General features: G+C 47.2%; 1 protein-coding gene across 3 annotated transcripts in view; it reads right to left on the bottom strand.

Moving 5' to 3' along the window:
- Tnrc6a (trinucleotide repeat containing adaptor 6A) overlaps positions 1-24,938 on the bottom strand; it is a 162,979-nt gene that overhangs the window by 91,521 nt on the left and 46,520 nt on the right. The window lies entirely within an intron of this gene.

Here is a 24,938-nt window from a genome sequence, read left to right as displayed (position 1 = left end):
TTTTTGAGCCAGGGTTTCTCTTTGTAGCCTAGGCTGACCTGGAACTCTCACTGTTTTTGAGTCACAGTCTCTCACTAGGACCTGAGGATTGCCAATTTGGTTGCTGTGGCTGGCCAGCCAGTCCCAGGAACACTCCTTCCTGCGACACACACAGTGCCGCGGTTACAGGTACACCATAAATGTTTACATGGGTGCTGGGGTCCAAACTCAGGTCTCAGGCTTGAGCATCAAGGCACTGTTACCTGCTGAACTGTCCCCCATGAACTGCCCGCCCTTCATACTTGGGTGCAATTGTAAAGCCATTGAGGAGCTTGTGGGTTCTGTTTGGGCTCTGGAACAGGCCCAACACTGCTCCTCAGGCAAGATCCCTGTTGTGGGTCTGCGGACCACACAAGCTTCGCCTTCTTAGATCCTAAACAAGGAAGATTTCTTTTTCCTCACAAATCTGTGTAGTGAGGCAAAGAGAGAAACAAGTATGCCAATAAAGGAGCCAAAGAAGGTTAGTAGGAAGAAATATAGGGGCCGGGCACAGTGGCGCACGCCTGTAATCCCAGCACTCAGGAGGCAGAGGGAGGCGGATCGTTGTGAGTTCGAGGCCAGCCTGGTCTACCAAGTGAGTCCAGGAAAACCAAGGTTACACAGAGAAACCCTGCCTCAAAAAACCAAAAAGAGAAATGAAGAAGACAGACAGAGAGAGAGAGAGAGAGAGAGAGAGAGAGAGAGAGAGAGAGAGAGAAATATGTAGGGCTGGAAGATGGCTTTCAGGGATAAAATGCTTGCTACCTAAGCCTGATGCCCTGAGTTCTATCCTTGGGAAAATGCTGGAAGGAGAGAACTGACTCCTAAAAAGTGTCCTCTGACTTCAACACATTCAACACACATACAGTGCATGTCACATTTATACACAAGTATCATATACAAACACAAATGCAGAATAATTCTGAAACACTTTCTATAAAGATACCTAAAGTTGCCCAGGCATAAGTTGGTTTCTTCCATTGTTTCAACACTTTAAATGTTATCAGGACCTAGGTGTCTGCAGTTCTCATAGCCTCAGAATGACTGCTTAAGCTCCAGCCATCAAGCTTATGACTAGGGAAACACACACACACACACACACACACACACACACACACACACACACACAGAGAGAGAGAGAGAGAGAGAGAAGAGAGAGAGAGAGAGAGAGAGAAAGAGAAAGAGAGACGAGAGACGAGAGAGAGAGAGACAGGACAGAGAACACACACACAGCGCGAAGAGAGAGACAGAGGAGGAGGACCGAGCGAGAGAGAGAGAGAGAGAGACAGAGAGAGAGAGAGAGACAGAGAGAGAGAGAGAGAGACAGAGAGACAGAGAGACAGAGAGAGAGAGATGGGTAAAGGCAAGAACAGGATCTGAACGAGTGACCTATTTAATACAACAGTGTACTTTATGCTTGGCTATAAAAAACGAAGCCTACTCACATCCAAGTGCTCAACAAAAGGAAGAGAATGTTTAAAAGTTGGCTCAGTTTGCCCGAAACACAATGACAAAGATTAAGAAAAACAGGCATTAGGCAAGCAACTATTAAAGTCAGGCACAGCCTGTGCTCATTCCTAGAATCATGCGCATACCACTTGTCACCCTCAAGATGACAGGGTCACCAGCTCAGCGTCTCCCTACCTCTAAAATCAGGCTTGCATGCTGGGATGGTGGTGGGATTATTTGAGTGCTGCTCTCAGAATCCACACTCATTTCTGGCTCATCATCTTCCTGCTAAATAAACACCTTTCTCACCAATTCTTCCGAAGGGAGCTTCTCAAACCCTGCCTTGGGACGGCAGTGCAGCTCTTCCCTCATCTACTTTTCAGCTGCCGCCCTGCCAGGGAAGGCATTCTGTTCTCCTTTTGGTGCTTCCAAAAACTTGGACAAAACTGCTTAATTAAAAGGTCAAGGTAGCAGGGTGTGGTGGCACACACCTGTAGCCCTAACACTGGGGAGGCAGAGGCAGGTGGATCTCTGTGAGTTCAAGGCCAGCCTGGTCTACAAAACAAGTCCAGGATAGCCAAGGCTACACAGAGAAACCCTGTCTCGGAAAAACAAACAAACAAAGGTCAATGGATGCCACCTATGACAAAGCCTGGTGAGCTCTTTCTTCCTAGTAACCAGTGATCGGCTCGTGTTGGTGATATGATCAACCAGAGGCAGATCTCTGTGAGTTCCAGGCCAGGCTAGATGACACTGGAAACTCTAAAGGAAAGGGTGTGTGTGTGTGTGTGTGTGTATGTGTGTGTGTGTGTGTGTGTGTGTGTGTGTGTGTGTGTGTATGAGAGAGAGAGAAGAAGGAGGGAGGGAGGGAGGGAGGGAGGGAGGGAGAGAGTGACTTAACTAAGTGCTTTTGAATCCAAGAGAAGCAGACTTGGCTATCCATAATGGTATCTCTAAGTGCAGAAGCTTCTGGAAATGTTCTTGAATAACACAAACATAACTGAAAACTCAGACAGAATGGAGAAACAGAAAGAAAAAGTTGCCCACACTGTATAACCCGTGCTCAAGCCATGCAGTTTGGTATTCCGATTTCCTCAGTTGGATGGATCCAGTTATCCTGGGCTTCTGTGATTTGCAGCCCCAGCTTCAGGGATGAGGACCCCTGGCGTGGAACCCACCCTCACCCCAGGCGCCTTATTGCTGAGCCCACTCCCGAAAGCCTTGGTTTCTTTATCTACAAAAGTGGAGAATGGTCGTCTGCAGGATCCAGTTCAGTCAAGGGCAAGGGATGGTGTGTGTTGGGGGTGCTGCTGCATGCTCCGCAGCCATCAGTGAGCTGCAGTCCTGTGAGGGCCCTCGGGTCTTATGCGTGATCATTACATTTCCGATCACTATCTGGATCCCCGTGCTGGTATTTGGAAGATAAGGGGCTTGGCCGCTGCTGTGGCCACCTGGGCAAGAAGCCAAGGCTAAGCTGGGCGCCCCAGGCCCCAGTCCAGATGCCCAGCTGTGAGATCATTTCTCTGTCAAGCTGGCTGCTGCCCGGCAGGTTGTAAAAGGTGGGAAGGGTCCTTTGTTCTCCCTGGATCTGGCTGTCTCTAACCTTGGAGCTCTCCTCCTCCTTTGGCCTTCCCTCCTCCTTGTGCCCCCCCCCTCCAGAGATGCTCACCTTTCTTTCCTTGTGCTCAGAGAAGGTCCAGCCCATGGCCCACCATAAATAATGTTTTGAAAACAAAGCCGGAAATGAAGCTTCCAGCTTTCTTTTCTCTCCCCTTCCTTCCTCTCCCCATTCCCTCTCTTGTTTTCTTACTATTTTGAGACAGGGTCTTCATGTGTAGCCCTGGTTAGCCTGGAACTAGCATGTAGCACAGACTGGATTTGAACTTCTGGTGATCCACCTGCCTTTGCCTCGGCCTCCCATGTGCTGGGGTTACAGGCAGATGATACCGTGTTTTGCTGTTGACGCATTTCCACTTCCTGCTTCTTTAACAAAACCTCTTCTAGTGAGAAAATGTGGAGCGTGATTTTACTTCCAGGATGAAGGCAGGAAGGAATCCACCAAGAACAAATTTAGAATTAATATCTCAAGAAATGATGTGCTACATGGTGAGTGTCTCTATAATTATCTCTTCAGATTATCATTATTTTATGCAAGCTGTGGTTGGCAGTGTTACCAGTTTGCCATAGGGTAAGTAAAGATTTGGCTCAAATCTGAGACCAAATCTAAGATTTCTGGCAAATAGTTTAATGCAATGTCTCCCATGTAACCGTGGCAAATATTCATTTTTCTCCCTGGTTCTCCCCCAAGCCAGCTCCTAGTTAGGTGTGAGTTATCAAGGGCTGACTGCATCTTAAACAAAGAGTGTTAGTTTTATTAGCCTGAGATAACATTAAGGTGCATTAGGTACATACAACGTAGTTCCTAAAGAAAAAGGAAATGTTTAGGAAAATACATGAAAGGATACATGCCAAATTCACTGACCAGGGGCCAAGAAAAGATGGCCAGGGATGGTGGTGACAACTAAAAGAGACTTTAGTCTGTGCATGGTGGCACATACTTTTAATTCCAGTACCTGGGAGGCAAAGGCAGGCAGATTTCTACAAAGTCAAGGCCAGCCTAGTCTACATATCAAATTCCCTTACAGTCAGGGTTACACAGAGAGACCCTGCCTTTAAAAAGGGGGGTGGGGACTTTATCCTGTGATGTCTTAAGTTTTTAAAGGAGAATGTGTGTGTGTGTCTGTGTGTGTGTATAGTTACATACACAATTAAAATAAGTTTGTTTATTTATTTATTGTTTATTTACTTATTTATGTGTGTGTATCTGTACACAAGTGTGTCAACCCTAAAGTAGTTAACAGATTATTTTATTTAAGCTTTTTTTTTTTTTTTAGCATTTAATAAGTTATTGTACAGTTTAAAAAAGAAAGAATGTGGTCAGAAAAAACGAGCCTCTTCTGCTTTGGGAGTGAGGAAAACTGTGCTGGGGACGAGACCCGGGCCTCCGGCATGTACTCCCAACCCCATTGCGTCTCCAGCCTTCTTTACTTTTGAGTGTTGGAACTCTACCACGGCTTTCCATAGCTACATGGTTTCTTTTTCAATGGGAAGGAGCCAGGAAGTCCATCTTCTTCAATTTGGTTGACCAGTAGCTTAAAGTAGCCCAAATTTCATCTTTCCATGCTTATTCCAGTTTATTAATGAAATTTCTGTCCACTTGATACAAGCTGGGGCTATCTGGAAAGAGGGAAGCTCAGATTGGACAGTAGGTAAATCTGTATGGTCACTTTCTTAATAGATGGTTGATGTGAAAAGGACCAGCCCACTGTGGGTGGGGCCACCCCTAGGCTGGTGGTTCTGGGGTCTATAAGAAAACAGGCTGTGCAAGCCATAAAAAGCAAGCCAGTCAGCCATCTTCTTCCATGGTTCCTGCCCTGACGTCCCTTCATGATGGACTGTGAGCAAGATACAAAGCAAAATAAATGTTTTCTCCCCAAGTTGTTTTTAGTCAGCTTTGTCACAGCACTAGGAAAGCAATGAAAACACCAGGTTTCCAGTGAACTCCTTAAAGTCTGTAACTTTGGAATAAAAAAACAAAACAAGCCAGGCTGTAGGTAGTGGCGCATGCCTTTAATCCTAACACTTGGGAGGCAGAGGCAGGCGGATGACTGTGAGTTCGAGGCCAGCCTGGTCTACAAAATGAGTCCAGGATAGTCAAGGCTACACAGAGAAACCTTGTCTCTGAAAAAAAAAAAAAAATCAAAAACAGAAACCCAGGAGCTCTGGTAGGTCATGGACTGGGTGCTGATCAGGAAGAACGGCAAGAAGACTAGATGGTTCTTGTAGGCAAGCTTAACCCACTTCACTATCCTAAGACATTTTCTCTCTTGGAAGATGCTGGAAAGATTTCACTCACCTAACCAAACATAGCCTTCAAGGGAATTCACTTGGTGTGGACTCTGTACAGTCAAAACAAAGCAAGGAGCCAGTGATGTAGCTTAGTTGGTAAGTCCTTTCTTAGCAGGAACAAAGCCCTGGGTTCCAACTTTAGCACTGTATAAAAATAGGCGTGGTGCCCCCATCCCCGAATTTCTGATTTACATGAGTCAGGAGATGGGATGAGGAGGGACAGAAGTTCAAGGTCATCATCCTTGGTTATACAGTGAGTTCCAGGCTACATGAAACTGTATCTCAAGTGATACCCCGGACCCTCAACGCCCCCATCCCCGCAATGTTTTAGTGTGCTGAAGAGATGGGAGTTCTGAAGGCCTGACCTGAAGTCATTGGGAATTAGGACTGGTTTGTTTGTTTGCTTGTTTGTTTGTTTTGAGATAGGATCTCACTATGTAGCTCTGGCTCTCCTGGAACTCACTCTGTAGACCAGGCTGATCTCCCTGCCTCTGCTTCCTGAGTGCTGGAGATAAAACCATGCTTCCATTATGTATGGCTTATGGCTGTGACATCTTAATTGGCTAACAGTCCAGCATAGATTTTTTTGATTCCCTTTTCCATAGAATGGAGATTAAATAAAGTAGTATTTGTGAACAGATTGACCAATGCTTTAGTTTTTATCTAGAAGGGTTATTTTAATCCTAATGGTAATTTGGGGGTTTTTGTTTGTTTGTTTTTTGTTTTTCAAGACAGAGTTTCTCTGTGTAGCCTTGGCTGTCCTGGAGTCACTTTGTAGACCAGGCTGGTCTCGAACTCACATCGATCTAACTGCCTGTGCCTCCTGAGTGCTGGGATTAAAGGCGTGCGCCACCACTGCCCGGCCCTAATGGTAATATTTTTAAAAAGCAGAACATGATGGTGAATACCACACTGGGGAAGCAGATGGGGAAAGATTGAGAGTTCAAGGTCAGGTTAGGGCTGTAAAATGAGACACCCTCCCCCAACTTAAAAAAGTAGGTGAGCGTGTGTACGCGTGTGTGGTGTGTTAGGATGTGAGAAGTGACCATTCTTAAAAGATTTTGTTTGAGGGAAAAGGTCCCCTTTTGAAGGCCACAGATTGAAAACTTTTGGCTGAAAAAAACAAAAAAACCAAAAAAACAACAAAAAACAGCAACACAACAAAACAAAAACAACAAAAAACAACAGCAACAAAAAAACTTTTGGCTAAATAATTTTTTATACTTGATCATCTTTTCATTCTCCCTTCAAAGCTTTTTCTTCATGGCTGCTCAACACCTAGCCAACTTGGTCAGTATACCGGCTCATCCCATTGACTGTCTGCTTCTCCACTGACCTGTGAGCTTGGGAAAGGCGGCTGTTGTGTCTGTCTTGTTCTTTGCGGAATGCCTCATGGCCAACATAGTATTTAATAGAAAAGTCCTGAATGAGTGAATAAACAAACAATACCAATTTCTCCAGGCCCACAAAGAACATCTGGAGGGAGAGGGAGCATCTCTTATCTTAGCTAACTTTTACCTTTGTGTGTGCATGTGCACGTGTGCCACAAGAACAACTCCAGATGCTTCTGCTCGCCTTCTCCTGCCTTTGAGGCAGGTCTCTTATCATGCGCTGGCCAGTGAGTACCCAGAGATGCTCCTGCCTCCACCTCCCATGCCACAGAAGCCCTAGTACAGATGTATGCTGTCATTCTGGCTTAATGTGGGTTCTGGGGAATCTGGACTCAGGTCCTCACGCTCATGCAGCAAACACTTTATCCACTGAGCTGTCTTCCAGCCCCTATCATTTGTTTCTTTTTTTTGAGACAGGGTTTCTCTGTGTAGCCTTGGCTGTCCTGGACTCACTTTGTAGACCAGGCTGACCTTGAACTCACAGTGATCTGCCTGCCTCTGCCTCCCAAGTGCTGGGACTAAAGGTGTGCGCCACCACCGCCCAGCTTCTGGGCATTTTCAAAGGCAGGAAAGCACACTTCCAACTGGCTAAGATGCATACAATTGACACTAAGTCTTACTTGCTCCAGTAGCTCGGCTTTCCATAGATTGCTTTCTGAGGTTCACAGAGAAATCAGTTATGGTAGAACATGGGCCTCGTGCTTTTCTTGGACAATATCCGAGGATGTGGGGCTAATGTTTCTTCTTTCCATACTGAGGATTGAACTCAAGGCCTTGGGAATGCTAGGCAAATGTCCTACCACTGGACTACATACCAACTCCTCAAGGCCAGCACATCCTGAGGCTCTCTTCTAAGTTTCAGGCTAGTCCTTGTCTGACTCCCTCCGGACCTTGTTGGGCTGAGTTTGTTTGTTGCGCAGCTGTATTTGTTACTGGTGTAAGTTGACAAAAGCAACTCATTCAGGCTGGATCCTGAATGAATAAGAGGGTGCCTCCACAAGACAAAGGTATCCTCATCTCACTTAGCCTAATCAAGAAACCCCTTGGGGTTGTAGAGATAGCTCAGAGGTTAAGAGCCCTGGCTGCTTTTCCAGAGGTCCTAAGTTCCATTCCCAGAAACCATGTGGTGGCTCAAAACCATCTTTAATGAGATCTGATGCCCTCTTCTGGCCTGCTGGCACAAATGCAGGCACAATACCATATACATAACAAATAAATACATGAATCTTACTTAGCAAGAAAAGAAACCCCTTCACAGACATGCCCAGAGGCTTATCTTTTAGGTGACTAGTCAAACTGATAACCCAGGGCTGGAAAGATGGCTCAGCAGTTAAAGGCTAGGCTCACACCCAAAGTGATAACCCAATCACCATCACACCACCTTTAACCCAATCTTTGTCTCAAGAATAGCAGCACACCAAGAAGAACATTATGATGGGCAGATCTGGGCCCAGGGGTTCTGCTCAAACTATGGCACCAGCTAAGGTGCAGTAAACTTCAGACCCCGACCCAGACCTAGCTGATGGACAGGACATTCTCCACAGTTGAGTGGAGAATGGGGACTGACTTTCACACGAACTCTGGTGCCCCATATTTGACCACATCCCCTGGATGGGGAGGCCTGGTGGCACTCAGAGGAAGGATAGCAGGCCGCTAAGAAGAGACTTGATACTCTATGAGCATATACAGGGGAGGAGGTCCCCTCCCCATCCCGTCACAGTCATAGGGGACAGGAGTAGGGGATAAGCGGGGAGGGAGGGAAGAATGGGAGGATACAAGGGATGGGATAACAATTGAGATGTAATATAAATGAATGAATAAATAAATAAATAAATAAAAGAATAGCAGCACACTCAGGTTGTCCGAGATCTGGATCACTTTTCTTTTCCCTCCCTCCCTTTCCTGTCTTTGTCTTTGGTTTGGTGTTTTTTTCAGGCAGGGTTTCTCTGTGCAACAGCCCTTGCTGTTCTGGAACTCACTTTGTAGACCAGGTTGGCTTCCAGCTCAGAGATCTGCCTGCCTCTGCCTCTGCCTCCCAAGTGCTGGGACTAAAGGTTTGTGTCATTACAGCCAGCTAAGCTCTGGATTTCTTAACTGGTCACTGACACAGACAATGAAATGTTACCCGGTTTGTGTCAGGCTCTGGGTGCTCCTGGGTGTGTGTGAGGCTCTGGGTGCTCCTGGGTATGTGTCAGGCTCTGGGTGCTCCTGCTTGCCTGCAGCAGAGGATTAATGCTGAACAATGGTGAAAAGGAGGTGGGAGAGGGACCAAAGGATCAGCAGCATGCCCCTCACACTTTCTCCTCCAAACTGTGATTTGGAATATATGTAAGTGAATGTATGGGGATGGTTCTAGCAGACAGGGCAAAGAAAAGATCTGTTCAGGAAAGCTGAGTCATCCACAGCAGCATGGCTCCTCAGGCCGTTGTAACTGGAGCGTGAGGTAATAGGCTACTGGGTCTTTCCTGAAATTACACTGAAAAGGTCACGGTCAAATGGTAGAAGAACAGGTTTGACTTCTTGCTCATTTTTTCCCCCTTGTTTGTTTGTTTGTTTCTGTGACAGAGTCTCATACTGCAGCCCAGGCTGGCCTAGGGCTCACTAAATAGGCCAGCACTAAACTCTCAGCAATCCTCCTGCCTCAGCCTCCACAAGGTTGAGATAATTGGCATAAGCTGCTACATGGGGCTGACGTCATCTTTTATTTATTCTAGCATTCACACTTTATTGATCTCTAGCTTCATCCGTATTCTTGGAGATAGAGATAAGATGGTAAACTGAGGCACCCGTGACCTCTTACATCAAGCACGGGGGCATTACTGGCACTGAACAGATCATGGGGACTGGGGTACCTCTCAGTGGTAGAGAGCTGGCTTAGCATGCGTGGGACTCGGGCTGGATCTCCTGCATAGCCCACCCCCCTGCAGCACTAAAGTCAAAACCCCAAATAATGACGTGGAAAGGAAACTGTGGGGCTGGCAGGATGGCTCAGGGGGGGTGTGGGCGTTGCACAAGCATGAGAGCCTGAATTTGGTTCCCAGAGCCAGGTAAAGATGCTGGTCGTGGTGGTCCACGCTGGTCACCTCAGGCTGGGGAGGTGGGCGTGGCACATTCCAGTCTGGCCAATCAGACTAAGGGCACACTCGAGCTAGATGGGGTTCCTGAAGGTGACACCCATGGCTATTCTCTCGCCTGCACGTATGCATGCATGTGTGAGCACACACCCCTAACACACACACCGCATGCACATGCATACACACATTAAAATACAAATGAAAAAAGAGCTAACCACACAGATGCTCCAATCTTTGCTGAAGCTCCGATGCTCACTACCTTCTGGTTCCTTAGGAGATCCCTTCCCTAGGCTAGAGGGAGGGCCTGAGGCAATGGGAACTTGGAGCAAGGCTGAAAGCACCACAGTAGGAGAGGATGCCAAAGAGACAGGGTTGCTCTGTGTAGCCCTGGGTGTCCTGGAACTCGACCAGACTGGCTGCGAACTCAGAGATCCACCTGCCTTTGCCTCTGCCTCCTGAGTGCGGGGATTAAAGGCGTGCACCATTACAGCCAGGGTGTAAAGTCAACCACAACAACAATAACAACAACAACAAAAAGGCCACACCGCGGTGGCATTAAGAAGACAGCTTCTGGCAGAACATTAAACAGCTTACCCCAAGACACAGCAGGTCCATGGGGAGCCAAGAACCGAGCCTGCTCACAGCAAAACGAAGACTCTCAATCCCTGCTATATACGGCCCCTGACCCCGTGGTTGTTCCCACTTTACCCATGAGAGATGGAGGCTCAGGGCGCAATCTGCCTAAGGCCACTGAGTCTAGGAGCCAAATCAGAATGGAGGTAGAACTGAGAGATTTTTCTGTACTCTACAATCCGACACCACCTCTGCAGGGGCCTGTGTAAAGGCCTCAGCCTGGCTGCAGGGCCTAGTCACTTACACAGGTCTCGGCTCACTAAGGCTACAAGGTGCTTAAGAGAAAAGGCGAGGTGACTCAGTTCCTTCCGCCCTAGCACAGTTTTGGTCTTTTAACTCACTGTGGAAGTGTTTGCTGAGTGAGTTGAATAACCAACCGTCAGAGAAAAGGACTGAATGAAGTTTGCAGGCCCAGAGTCCGGCCTGTGCTCAAGCAAAGCAGAGACTATGCCCGAGCCTGCCCTCCGCCTCAGTAACAAAGCCCTTCGAAAGAAAGAAAATGGGGTGTAGCAAGCATTCCAGACTGGATTCCATGACGTCACCCCAACTTGGATGTCTGCACTCATAAACAAAGGCTCTTGTGACATGGCCCCTGGCCAGGCTAGCCACTTGGCTTCTGTGGGGGAGGCAGTTGAAGGGAGCAGCCCCCATGTTGGCCTCCACCCTGTTTTCAGCCTCTGGATTTAGCAGGTAACTCCTCCAAGGGAAAACCAGGACAGGAAATCATGTTGCCATGGAGACCAGAGAGGCCTTTCCAGACAGAGGGGAAAATAAACACACTCTGCTTGGACTTAACCCCCACCAAGCCACAGTGGCCTCATCTCTCTGCAAGTGAGGCCCCAGTGTTCTCTAGAAACTTCTAGTGGCTTCTCCTCCAAGTACCCTCGACATCAAGGGCTGAGTGAGTGGTTACTTTATCCAAGCAGTGTCCCTGGAGCAACATGAGCCTGGGGATGGAGGAAGAAGCCATTTTGTACTTCAAACCTCCTCAGACTCTCACAGCTGGCAACTGAATTCTGACAATGACTAAACATTTATACTGTGCCTGTTGTATGCCAGGCTCTCCTTACTTTAGACTTATTAACTCATTCAGCCCTCTCTGCAATCATTTTTATGATACCCTTTTGCCAGGGAGGAAACAGACACGGGGGGGGGGGGGGGGGCGGACTGCTGAGTGGCCCTCCTTATAAGGTCATAAGAGAGTTGAGAGTGGCACCAGATTCTAAGGGACTTTGCTAGGTTCAAACTACAGATTCATTGTATAGTGTGACCCCCCCACTGTTTGATGATTGTTGAAGGATTGTTGCGGGGTTCAGTTCAAAGTGCAGTCATCAAGCTCCTATTGTGTAATAGAGACTATACTGAGCCCGGGCAGTATAACAGGAAAGAGACGGAGGTGATACCAGGGACACACAGCTTTCAGTACAGAAAGAGGGGATTATGCTGGAAGTCCCAAGGTAGGAGCAAGTTGGCTCCTTGGGAGAAGTGAAGAGAAGCCGAGGAGCAGAGGAAACAAAGGCTTCATCACATGGGGAGCAAAGGAGATTAATTTCTAATTGGCAGGGGTGGGGCTTGTTTCCACATCTGGCTCAGAGTGTGAGCACTGAGGAAAGACAAGTTGGTGTGCGCTGCCAGGATGCCTGCCTCGGGCCAGAGGTCAGCCCCTTCAGGCTGAGTGCTGAAGTGCGCTCGCCAGGTTATTTGTCTTTTTAAAATGATTACTTTTTAGGTTCACATATAAAGTGATGGGTTTCCTCCTGGCGTCTTCATCCATAGATGTTGCTCTTCGGTCTCATTTGTTCCCTGCCCGCCCCCCCCATCCCTCCCTCACTGCCTCCCACCATTGTATCTCTTCTTTGGAGAACTGTCGCAGTTAAACTCCCATTACATGCTTTCTTACTACATGTATGTTTTAGTTTGCCTCCTATTGCTGTGATGGAACACTGACCAAAAGCAACTTGGAGAGGAAAGGGTTTACTTGGCCTTGGGTTTACATGCCCCTGATCACAGGTCTCCCCACGGAACCTGGAGGCAGAAACTGAAGCAGAGCCATGCAGGGGTGAATGAGGCAGAGCCATGCAGGGGTGCTGCTTACCATCTTGTTCCCTGTGGCTTGCTCAGCCTGCTTTCTTACACAGCTCAGGACCCTCTGCTCAGGGGTGGGCTGCCCATGGTGAGCTGGGGCCCTCCCTCATCCCTCATTAATCAAGAAAATGTACCCCAGGCTTGCCTACAGCCCAGGTGGATGGGAGCATGCTCTCAATAGAAGATTCCTATTCCTGGACGACTATAGCTTGTGTCAAGCTGACAAAAACTAAGCAGCACCGTGTATCCCACTACCTTCCTTACTTTCAGCTTCCTTAGAGATATTTTCCTAATAAAACAAAATAAATACATATATAATTTCAATCTAAGAGCTACATACAAGAGGAGATGTGGCTCATCTTTCAGTGTCTAGTTTGTTTCACTTAATGAGCTCCAGTTCCATTCATTTTCCTGCGAATGCATCTTTTCACTCTTCTTTATGGCTGAATAAACTTCCATTGTGTGAATGTACCACATTTTCTTTATCTATTTATCTGTTGATGGACAATCAAGTTGGCCTCATTTTCTGGCAGTTGTGGATAAATATAAACATAATAAACATGAATGTATTTCTGTGGTATGTTGACTTAGAATCCTTAGGGTAAATGCCCAGGAATGGCATAGACAGAGCACATGTACACCTGTTTTGTGTGTCCCACAGACAGTGGTTTCCCCCTTTCAAATAATTGGGGGAAAAATTAAGAAAACAACAAAGTGAAAAACATTTTTGTTTTGGTTTTTTTGAAACAGGGTTTCTCTGTGTAACCTTGGCTGTCCTAGACTCACTTTGTAGACCAGGTTGGCCTCCAACTCATAGTGATCCACCTGTCTCTGCCTCCCGAGTATACTGGGATTAAATGCACGCGTCACCACACATTAATGGACTCATACTGTTCTATGATATAGGGAAATTACATAAAATTTCAGTCTGGAGTTGGACAGTTGTGATGCATGCCTTTAATCCCAGCACTCAAGAAATAGAGGTAGGTGGGTGGCTGTGAGTTCGAGGCCAGCCTGATCTACAAAGAGAGTCCAGGACAGCCAGGGCTACACAGTGAAACCCTGTCTTGAAAAACAAAACAAAATCCTAGTTTGGGTGTCCATTAAGTTTTACTGACACATGGCCACACTGTTTATTTCTAAGTTGCCTGTGTCTGGCTTTGTTCTATAATGGCATATTTGAATGTATACAATAGGAATGTGTGGTCCACAAAGCTGAAAATACTGAGATCCTGAGTCTAATAATAAAAAGTCACACATGAAGACCTTTCAAGGGAAGAAGTCACCAGTGAGCAGCATCTTTGTGAATTAGCGTCAGTGCTGATTACAATACCCGTCCCACCATCAGGGCTCACTACACGCTGGCATTTGTTATGGCTTAAATTCCCCACAGGTGTATGGTTTGGCATGTGATCTCCAACTGTCAGCACTATTTTTGAAGCTTCGGGAGGAGGGACCTTACTGGCAAAAGCAGTTTGTTGGGAGCAGGTCCTTAAAAATATCCTCTGTGGTTCCTTCCAGTCTCACTTCCTGTTTCCTGGTCAGCCTGACACATGAACAGCTCTTACAAGGTTGTGCTGCTGCTGTGAGCTGAGTTCTTTCTTTCTTTCTTTCTTTCTTTTAAAGATTTATTTATTATGTATACAATGTTCTGTCTGCACCTCTGCCTGCACTCCAGATCTCATTACAGGTAGCTGGGAACCACTATGTGGTTGCTGGGAATTGAACTCAGGACCTCTGGAAGAGCAGTCAGTGCCCTTAACCTCTGAGCCATCTCTCCAGCCCGTGGGCTGAGTCCTCCCATCATGATTCATGATGGAGGTGTGGTGGTTTGAATGAGAATATCCCCATCACCTCATGGATTTGGAGCCTTGGTCCTCAGTTGATGGTGCTGTTTGTGGAGGAACTGTCATGGGCCTTGAGAGTTTAAAGACTAGCACTAACCCTTGTTCCTCTGTCCTGTGCTTGTGGTCCAAGATGTGAGTTCTCAGCATCCTGTGCAAACCACCATGCTCACTGCCTGCTGCCCGCTGCCATGTTTCTCCATTGTTATGGACTCTTATCCCTCTGAAACTGTAAGTCCAAATAAACCCTTCCTTCTATAAGTTGCCTTGGTCATGGTGTTTTATCACAGTAATAGAAAAGTAATTAATATAAGAAATGGCAGAGCCAGACTATGATCCAGGGTCTCCAGAATTTTTCTTTCTTTCTTTAAAACTTTTTATTGATCTTTGTGAATTTCACGTCATGAACCTCAGTCTCACTCATCTCTTCATCCCTGGGTGTCTACCCTCTGCCCTTGCAACCTACTCCCCAAATAAAATTTAAAAAATTAATCTCATGGAAGCTGTTGTGTGCCACACAGTATGCCTTTTTGCCCACACATCTTTACTTGCAAATATTCATTGCAATGAGTCTTTGATCTGTTTAGAGGCCTCTGGCTTCTGCTACGCTATCAATACTGGACCCTCACCGGGACTCCTCTCAGGCAACCTGTTGTTGTCTTGTATCATGGAGATCCTGCAGCTTTGGCTCTGGACTCTTCACTTGCTCCAGCAGTTCATAGGTGGGGTAGACGTTGGTGTGGGCTAATTCAAAGCCCAGGATCTCGATGTGGGTGGGAGCTGAGTTGATCAGCTCTCCACCTCTCCCACATCCACACCATCAGGGCGAGCTCTCCAGCGTTGCCCGGGCTAGCTCACCCAATGCTGCAGCCGGCAAAGGGACAGGGTCAGCTCTCCCTTCTCATGCCTTTGGGGATGGCCAAAGCACTACTGTGCTACTGCGCTGCCCAGCCAAGGTGCAGAGCCACTCTCCCTTAGTGTGGCAGTAGGTGAGGGGCTGGGCAGGCCTCCAGAATCTTCGCTCTCAGCTCTGTAACCCTCTCGCAGGGTAAAAGTGTATCCTAAATGTCGGAGAGGTGGAGGAGTGACATTGAACTTCACCTAAGCTGCTATTTCACTTGACATAAAAGTTGCTGGTGGAGCCAGGAAATCGTGCTACTTCACAGTGTTTGTGCTGGACACATAGGCTCCTTGACCTCTGCTGTGCAAGTTTCCTCTGGATTAAAACCTTCCATCTAAGGTGGAAGCTCTTTAAGACACAGGATGTTAGAAGGAGGTAAAACAACAGGATGCTCTAAGGCAGTGGTTCTTAACCTTCCTAGTGCTGCAGCCCTTTAATACAGTTCTGCATGTTGTGGTGACACTGCCCCGCCCCCCCACCATAAAATTATTTTGTCGCTACTTCATAACTGTAATTTTGATACTGTTGTGAATCATAATGTAAATGTTTGATAGGCAGGATATCTGATACGTGACCCCTGTGGAGGGGTTGTTTGACCCCCCGAAGGGGTCATGACCCACAAGTTGAAAACCATTGCTCTAAGAAGAGGTGGAACCTCCTTCCTGCAGGGAAGTTTGTTAAGATCATGGGTAAACAACTCAAAATAGCTTCAGGAAGTTCCTGAAACTGACCAGATTCCCTAAGGCTCTCCCTCTCCAATTTTATATAAACTGTAAGAACTGTGGAGAGACACACTAAGAACAACCAAACTTCCTGGAAGAGAAAGTGCTCAGGGAGGGGCAATACTGGACAGGGACCAGGAGGTGTGACCTTGTTGAAGTAGGTGCAGCCTTGCTGAAGGTGAGCTTTGGGGCTTTAAAATCCCAAGCCAGTCCCACTGGCTCTCTCTTCCTGCCTGCGGATCCAGATGTGGAGCTCCCACCTAGCTCCCCTGCACTGTCTGCCTGTGTGCCACCATGCTCCCTGCAGTGATAATGGACTGAGCCTCTGAAACTGTAAGCCAGCCCCTACTAATACTTTCTTTTATAAGAGTTGCCTTGGTCATGTCGTCTCTTCACAGCAGTACTGACTGAGACACTTTCCAATCTGTTGAGGCACTGGCAGGTAACACACACAGTAACTTCTTGTTTCTAGCTTTTATGAGCTGTTACCCATGCTGGGATGTGCTTTGGTGATGCAGCTGTCTTTGAGTCATTGATGCTTCTTTAAATAACCCCTTATCGGTATCCCTGTAAATAATGCCAATAAAACTCATTGCTTACCAAATGCTTTGGTGGTATTGATATTTTGGTCTGTTATCTATTTTCTACCTATCTCCTCAAGAATAGTATCATACAACAATCTTAGGCCCCCTCAGCACTTATGAACATAGAGTTTTGAGCTGGGCGGTGGCGGCGCACGCCTTTAATCCCAGCACTCGGGAGGTAGAGGCAGGTGGATTGCTGTGAGTTTGAGGCCAGCCTGGTCTACAAGCAAGTCCAGAACAGCCAAGGCTACACAGAGAGACCCTGTCTCAAAAAAGAAAGAAAGAAAGGAAGGAAGGAAGGATGGATAAAAAAAGCTGGATCTCTTTAACCCAGTAACTTACTCTTTAGGAATTCATGTCAAGGATAAAAATCCCATGAGTGAGTGCTGGTATAACTGTATCTACTTGACTGATTAAATTACTTCAACCTGGAGAGAGGGATCAGTGTGTAAGAGCACTTTTTGCTCTCAAAGAGGACTTAGGTTCAGTTCCCAGTTCAGAACTGGAGGGGACTCTATAAGGGATGGGAAAGGGGAAAGAGAAGAGCAGAAAAGAAGACCGAGGAGGAGTCAGAGAGGCTGTGAAGAGACTTGGTAAAGAAAATGATGACCACTGGGCATGGTGGCACACGCCTTTAATCCCAGGACTCAGGAGACAGAGGCAGGCAGATCTCTGGGAGTTCAGGTTCGAGGCCAGCCTGGTCTACAAAAATGAGCTCCGGACAGCCAGGATTACAAGAGAAATCCCGTCTAGGAAAACCAGAAAAAGAAAAGAAATGAAGAGAAAGAAAGGAAGGAAGGAAGGAAAATGACGAACGGGTAAGGGGAACACCATCAGAAAACCAGTGTGTCTCCACTGACACAAAAAGGAGGTCGCTGCCTGCTGAGAGGAGCCTTAGAGGTGGGCAGTGGGAAGAACAAAGTGGAACCATTGAGAGGCAAGGACGGAGGGAGTGAGTGCAAATCACTGTGAGTGTTTACATCCTGTGGACACGCGTCCGCCCGCCCAGGACGGGAGGCATTATCTAAATGAAATGCCTTTCCGGGAAGCATCTAGTGTCTGCGAGGCTGCCAGCCCTTCCTCTTCGCTTTGCCCCTAATGCACAGTTCCATTAGGCCAGGTGCCTAGAGGAGAAAGAGCGGCGAGAAGAGCTGAGGGTGGCCCCCCCACTCACCTCGCCCACCCCCGCCTCTGTAACAGGAAGTAGCATAATTTCCAGTGGACGGTGAAGCAGAGGCTCCCAAGAGCACAGACAAGCAGCAGGTGGTGTGCGGTTCCAGGCTTAATGTTTGGAATCCAAAATGGTTCTCCTCTTCTCCCTCCTCCTCTTCCTTCTTTGTGTGTGTGTGTGTGTGTGTGTGTGTGTGTGTGTGTGTGTGTGTGTGTGTGAAAAGCAGAGGCTGACAATAGCTTTCTTTTTCTCTTTCTTTTTTTTTTTCTTTTGGTGAGACAGGGTCTCTCTGTGTAGCCTTGGCTGTCCTAGACTTGCTTTGTAGACCAGGCTGGCCTGGAACTCACAGCAATCCACCTGCCTCTGCTCCCCAGTGCTGGGATAAAAGCGTGCACCACTATGCCCGGCTGACAATGGCTTTCTTGGTTGCTCTCCATCTTGGTTTTTTTTTTTTTCTTAGTACTTTTTAAGAAGATGTATTTATTTATATGAATGCCTGCCTGCATGTACACCTGAAAGTTAGAAGAGGCATCAGATCACACCATGTGGTTGCTGGGAATTGAACTCAGAACCTCTGGAGGAGCAGCCAGGCCTCTTAACCTCTGCGCCATCTCTCCAGCCCCCTTTCTTAGTCATTTCACATTTTAATGAAAACATAACTAAAACATAGGCCTCTTCTTCTCTACCCTCTCTCCATCCCCTGCTATGCCTTTTTACTTCCTTTTGAACTCACGTCCTACTTTTTAAAATTGTCACATATGCATATATAAATATAACCTGTTGAATTTGCTCAGTATTGCGAGTACGTATATGATTTCACTGGCTCCACATCGACTGGCCTGTGCTACCACCGCTGGCAACAGTATTTTCATTTTTACTCGGTTTTCCAAATAATCATATCAAAATAACCGTTCTTCACAATGATTTCTGTAGCTTCCCTTTGCATTTTAGTAATACACACTGAGAACCATAATTTTGATTTTATTTTTCATGCAAAAACATCTTTCTGTACATTTCTTCCCATTCCCGTATCACTTCTGTCCACCTGCAGACTTTTTGTTTCTTCATTTCCTTTTTTTTTTTTTTTTTTTTTTTTTTTTTTTGAGTCAGGGTCTCTTTGTGTAGCCAAGGCTGTCCTGGACTCACTCTGTAGACCAGACTGGCCTTGAACTCACAGCGATCTGCCTGCCTCTGCCTTCCGAGTGCTGGAATTAAAGGCGTGCACCACCACGGCCCGGCCCGTTTTTTTCCTCTTGAGGTTTCAGAAACCTATGTGGAATCGGCAGTGTCGGTTGAGGAAACTGGGCTGTGCAGCTTCCTTCCCATTACATTCTCGTGATCCTTTTACAAGGAGCTGTTTTCACTTGCTTGTGCAGGTAAGGAGCACGGTGAGTCTACGTGTGCAGGGCGGGCAGGTATTTTAGGAGAATAACGCTTGCAAAAATTGGCTTATGAAGTCTCACCATCCATAGCAACCAAAATGTTGAGAGCCCTGTCTACTTCTCTGTGTAATTCTGTTGCGGTAGTGATGGAAGGATTACCCTACTTCCGTCTGAAATCCAGGCTCTGTCACTCTCCAAGTCCCTTTCTGAGGAGGTCCAGACTAAGGTTCACTGGAATCATTCAATACTATATTTATTTATCCATTCATTTATTTTATTCTCTTATACCAAGGAATTAAACCCAGGGCCTTGGACACTCTAAGCATGTGCTCTGTCGCTGAGTGACACTGTGCTCGGCTCTGCTAACCTAAGTTTGAATCGTAAGTTGGAGATTTAAAAAAAAAAAAAAATGGACACTTACAAACATCAGACCTGAAACGGTCTTATACTGGAAAGTGGGCATTAGGAAGGACACACCAGGGCTGCAGACGCTTTGAATGAATTTGTTGCTTGTCCCTTTCCCATCTCCCCATTGCTGCTGCTATAACCTGCGGCTTCTCTCCCCACAGAACAGGCACCCCTGGGTGAGTGCAGACCTCTCTCTGGGAAGAGCTTTGAAGCCAGGTGACTGAGGTGTGACTTCAGTCTGTAACAGCAGCTGTGTGACCTAGAGCTTTGGCATGCTTCTAAGCCTGTCTTTTCTAGCTTCCCTTTTCGCTCTTTTTTAAAGGAACATTTTCATACATGCAGAAAGCTGAGAGAAAATACTGTGATGGCCTGTGTGATGATATCCTATTGATAATGTGTTGATGAACCACTCAGAGGAATCCAGCCTTTTAATATTTATTTATTTTGTGTGTGTGTGTGTGTGTGAGAGAGAGAGAGAGAGAGAGACAGAGAGACAGAGAGAGACAGAGACAGAGACAGAGACAGAGACAGAGAGAATGCTGTAGAGTTAATTTTCTCCTTTGACTTTTACATGAATTATAGGATCAGACCGATGTCACCAGGCTTGAGCAACACTGAGCCATTTCACTGGCTCCATATCCAAACTTTTGATGTCACGACATAATATCATCTGGGACACAGGCACGCTATCCTGGAATATATGGTCCCACTCCACCAGCCCTCCGCCATTGTTCATCATTTCAGCTTTCCTAGACTCAACTGTTGTCAATATTTTGCTCTGGTTGCTATGCAATCTGTATGTGCCTGTACTGCTCTCTAATACACCAGCATATGTACCAATAATTTAAAGGCTGGATACATCTTCCCTAGATATTCTGACCTGCATCACCTAAAAATGATACTCTCCTGCATAGGCACACCAGAATCACACCAAAGAAAGGTCACAATGGCTTCCCTGATGCTATCTCCCTGCAGGGCTCCTATTCTGAATTCACCAAATATCCCTCATTTCTTTTATGACTCTTTTAATTCTTCCAATCAGGCTCTAATCTGCTATTACAAACCACATTTCTTTCTTTTTTAAGGTTTGTTTGTTTGTTTGTTTGTTTAATGTATGAGAGTGCTTTATCTGCAGAAGAGGGCATCAGATCACATTATAGATGGTTTTGAGCCACCATGTGGTTGCTGGGAATCGAACTCAGGACCTCTGGAAGAGCAGGCGGCGCCCTTAACCACTGATCCATGTCTCCAGCCCACAAACCACATTTCTTATATCTCTTGACATTTTTGTCTTCCTACATTTTGTCTACCCATTAGTAAATAACACTGGATTTGGAAGAGGCTATGGGAACCATCTTGCAGAGCGTGCCACTCCTAGGGCTTGTCCGGTCCCTTGCTGGGCAGGGGGAGCTAACTTTTCCGTGCCTTATTCCCTTCTGGGAAATGAACAGAGTAGCTCCATGTGGTTTCTACATGTGTAGTCAGTGTGAGGACTCCACTCGTAACACTTGTAAAGTGCTCGGTACAGTTCCTGGAACACAGCTCCTATAAACGTCACTGTTGTCACCGTAACAACAAGCTCTCTTTGGCTGTGATTACTGCCGCCATTTTCAGTCCCTTAAACTCCAAGGCACATTGATACACAGACTTTTTGATTACTTCCTCAATCTTCTGGAATATCTTACACATCTCTCTCTCCCTCTCCCTCCCTCCCCCCTCCCCCTCTCTCTGAACTTAATTGGTGACTCTCAGCCAGATGAGTGAATCTCTTATCTCATCTAAGAACTCCAGTTTAGCCTTCCTCATCCTCCTGAGGGTGGTTTCTTTTTCCATAACCATAAGGTTATAACCTCCAAATGGCATCGGCCAGTGCCATGCCCACCCAGGGAGGAAGGGGATGCTTCGTCATTGCTGGTACTGCGGTGACCTTGGTGCTGGGGCTGTCTGTGCACAGCTGCTGCAGTGCTGTGGAAGGGATGCAGGGGAGAGGGAGATTGGCTGGCAAGGAAAGTGAGGAATGTGCCGCCAGAACTCTGGGCTCCCAGCCAGATGCTAATTATGACGGCCTAGGGGTGCCAGTGCCCCTGTCAGCCTATGGAAGGAAGTGTTGGGGGGGGCTGTGGGAGTGGGCTAGGTGAGAGAAAACAGGAAAGGTGACAGGGTCTGACAGGTTGGAGAAATACACTTGCTCCCCCAGGGTCCACCCTCTCTGCAGACCCAAGCTGTCTGGGAGAAATTGTGGCTGTCACCATGGCAACAGCAGCAGCTGATGTGTGATGCACAGTATCTTTATTAGAGAACCCTGCTCTACCTTGTGCCAGCACTTTTCCATCTGAATCTCGTTTCCTCAGTGCGAAAAGCTTCAGATGGCACTGGTGGGGCGGGGATGGGGGGGGGGGGGGGGGGGGGGAGGGGCCGGAAGTGGGGACCGGGAGAGAGGATGGTGCCTGGAGATGGAGCAGAGACGGGAGAGTTCTCTGCTGTTTTATTGAATTTCTGGGGGAATGCAGATGGCATAGAAGCAGATTTGTACGTGGCTGAAACATCATTTACATTTCAAACTGCCTTAGAATTCCCTTCAGTTCCACCCGGACTGCTGCTTCAGCAGTCCTGGCGCCTCCCAAAGCATTGGCCCTGGAAGTCCCGGCGAACCTTAAGTGTCCCAGCTCTGCAGACTCCCATCTGTGCCGTGATGGCGTTCTCATAGTTCCCTCATTAAACCTCAACCTCCTCATCTGTGACATGTGGACACTAAAAAACATTGGGTACAAAGATACTTGCGGGTCAAATTGACAAAATGAAACAAAACAAAACAAAAAACAAACAAACGGGCTGGAAAGATGGCTCAGTGGTTAAGAGCACCACCTGCTCTTCCAGAGGTCCTGAGTTCAATTCCCAGCAACCACATGGTGGCTCAAAACCATCTATAATGTGATCTGATACCTTCTTCTGCAGATAAAGCACTCATATGCAATAAATAAATAAATAAAATCTTAAAAAAAAACCAAAAAACCAAAACAAACAAACAAACAAATCCCCACTGGGTGTTCAGGAATGCCCTCAAGGAAAAGGGCAATACTGGGTCCCCGTTAGGTGCTCAGGACACTTGATGCTCTGGCTCCAGCTCTTCCCCTGAGCTGCTCCTGTGCCTGGGACTGCTGCTATTATCCCACAGCTACACTGGCACTCCACTTCCTCCTCTGCTGCCACTGTGGGGAATAACACTATTTGGCAAAGCATGCCTATGAATCAGTGGTAGCCAGTCCTTCCCCACAGAGGAAAGCTGAGCGTCAGAACCTAACAGGACTTCAGTGAGAAGCTGGGGAGGCACAGATCTTGCACACACATACGGATGGTGTTTTCCTGTGGCAGACAATGACTGACTCATCAAACTGCCGGGGAACCGAATGGGAGGGAGTTAACTATTTGCTTGTTATCTCTGTGTAGTCCAGGAGAGCCTTGAACCCATGGTCCTCCTGCGTTAACCTCCTGAGTCCTGATTTACAGGCAGGAGCCACTAAACCCAGAAGCTCTGAATTATAGGCATGAGGCGCCACGCCTGGGTGTTCGATTTACTGTTATTTCTGAGGCAGGGTCTTAGGCAGACCACACTGTCCTTGAACTCAATACGAAGCCAAGCTTGGACTTCGGGGACTCCCGTCTCCACCTCCTAAATATTGAGACCACAGACACAAGCCACCTTGACTGTTTTATGGGGTGCTGGGGACTGGGCCCAAGGCTTTGTGCATCCTGTCTGAGCACTCCGTAGCCAATGCTTCTGCTGTGAATGATTTTCCTACTTTGGGGAGCTCTGCACAGCTGATCTTTATAAAGTATCCTCTCTTTATTTTGCCCTGTGGGTCCACCCACATGATTATTTATGTAAGGATATTTTTCCCTTTGAAGCAATGCCGTTTATATTGGCTAAGTGTGGTTCTGAAGGAAACGTATATTACCATGAAAACAATGTGAAGCTAGCACCAGGGGCCATGAGAGAAAAACGTGAAAACAAGAATAAGATGCCCTGCAGGATCACCAAAGTCTGGCTGCTGCTCTCTTCACAGAGAAACTTCGGAGATTCTGCTAAAAAGGGAAGCTAGCAAGTTGTAGGAAAGGTGTGAAAGCAAACTGTAATTTTCCCCAGTAATCAGGACTGAAATGCACGGGAGAGGGAGTTCTGCTTGCCAAGGCATTTAGTGCGGTGTAGTCTCCAGGGGTCTCTACCTAAAGGCACTGCTGGCCTGGAGGAAGAGCAAAGAGTGACCTGTCCACAGGGGGACAAGAAACAGGACCCAGAGCATCTGACTGTAGCCATGGAGACAGATGAGGGAGTGCTGGGGGTGGGGTGGGGGAGGGGAAGGCACAGATGACAGTGGAGGCCTCACAAGGCTCCCTTCAGGCTGTTCCACGCAGTTTGGAGTCAGAGCGCCCAGGGAGGAAGATGAGTCACGGAGGCCTTGTTAACTGCACTGAGAAAATGCAATTTCCTTCCCTGAGTCAACCTCGGAAAACCACCGGTTGTTGTGGACAAAGCCTAAAGGGCACCACCGGTTGTTGTGGACAAAGCCTAAAGGGCAGGTGCAGAAAGTCGTCCTCTTTACATTCCAGAACCTGTTGTTCAGTATGAGTGTCGACAGGTGTAAGAAGAACGCGTTCCTCAGGACAGCTGGTGGTACTGATAATGGGTCTGGTTTTAGGAATAAAATGGTAATTTGAAGCTGGGCGTGGTGGCACACGCCTTTAATCCCAGCACTGGGGAGGCAGAGGCAGGCAGATCGCTGTGAATTTGAGGCCAGCCTGGTCTACAAAGTTAGTCCAGGACAGCCAAGGCTACACAGAGAAACCCTGTCTTGCAAAAAAAAGGGGGGGGGGTGATTTGAAAACAAAAGAAGAAATAAATGAACAGGGTAGTTTGAATAAAAATGGCCCCCATAGGCCCATAGGGAGTATCACTATAAGGAAGTGTGGCCTTGTTGGAGTAGGTGTGACTTGGTTGGAGGAAGTGAGTCACTGGGGAGGGGGTGGGGGTCGGGGTAGGGGGAGGGTGGGCTGGGAGGTCTCAGAAGCTCAAGCCTAACTAGGGGGTCACTGTCTCTTCCCGCAGCCTGCAGATGCAGGTGTAGAACTTCCAGCTCTTGCAGCATGTGTCTGCCTGTGTGCCACCATGTTTCCCACCATGACAATAAAGGGCCACACCCCTGAACCTGGAAGCCAGCCCCAAAGAAATGTTTTCCTTTATAAAAGCAGCTGTGGTCATGATGTTTCTTCTCAGCAATAAAATGAAGGCAAACACACAGAAGAACAGCCATTATGTTAGAAACAGGACCTTCCCATGCACCGACCATGAAATCATCACTATTCCGAGAT

The sequence above is a fragment of the Acomys russatus genome, chromosome 5, assembly GCF_903995435.1.
Source record: "Acomys russatus chromosome 5, mAcoRus1.1, whole genome shotgun sequence".
NCBI classification, from domain to species: Eukaryota; Metazoa; Chordata; class Mammalia; order Rodentia; family Muridae; genus Acomys; species Acomys russatus.
The sequence above is the reverse complement of the archived record's forward strand: the minus strand, read 5'-3'. Positions and strand labels throughout refer to the sequence as shown.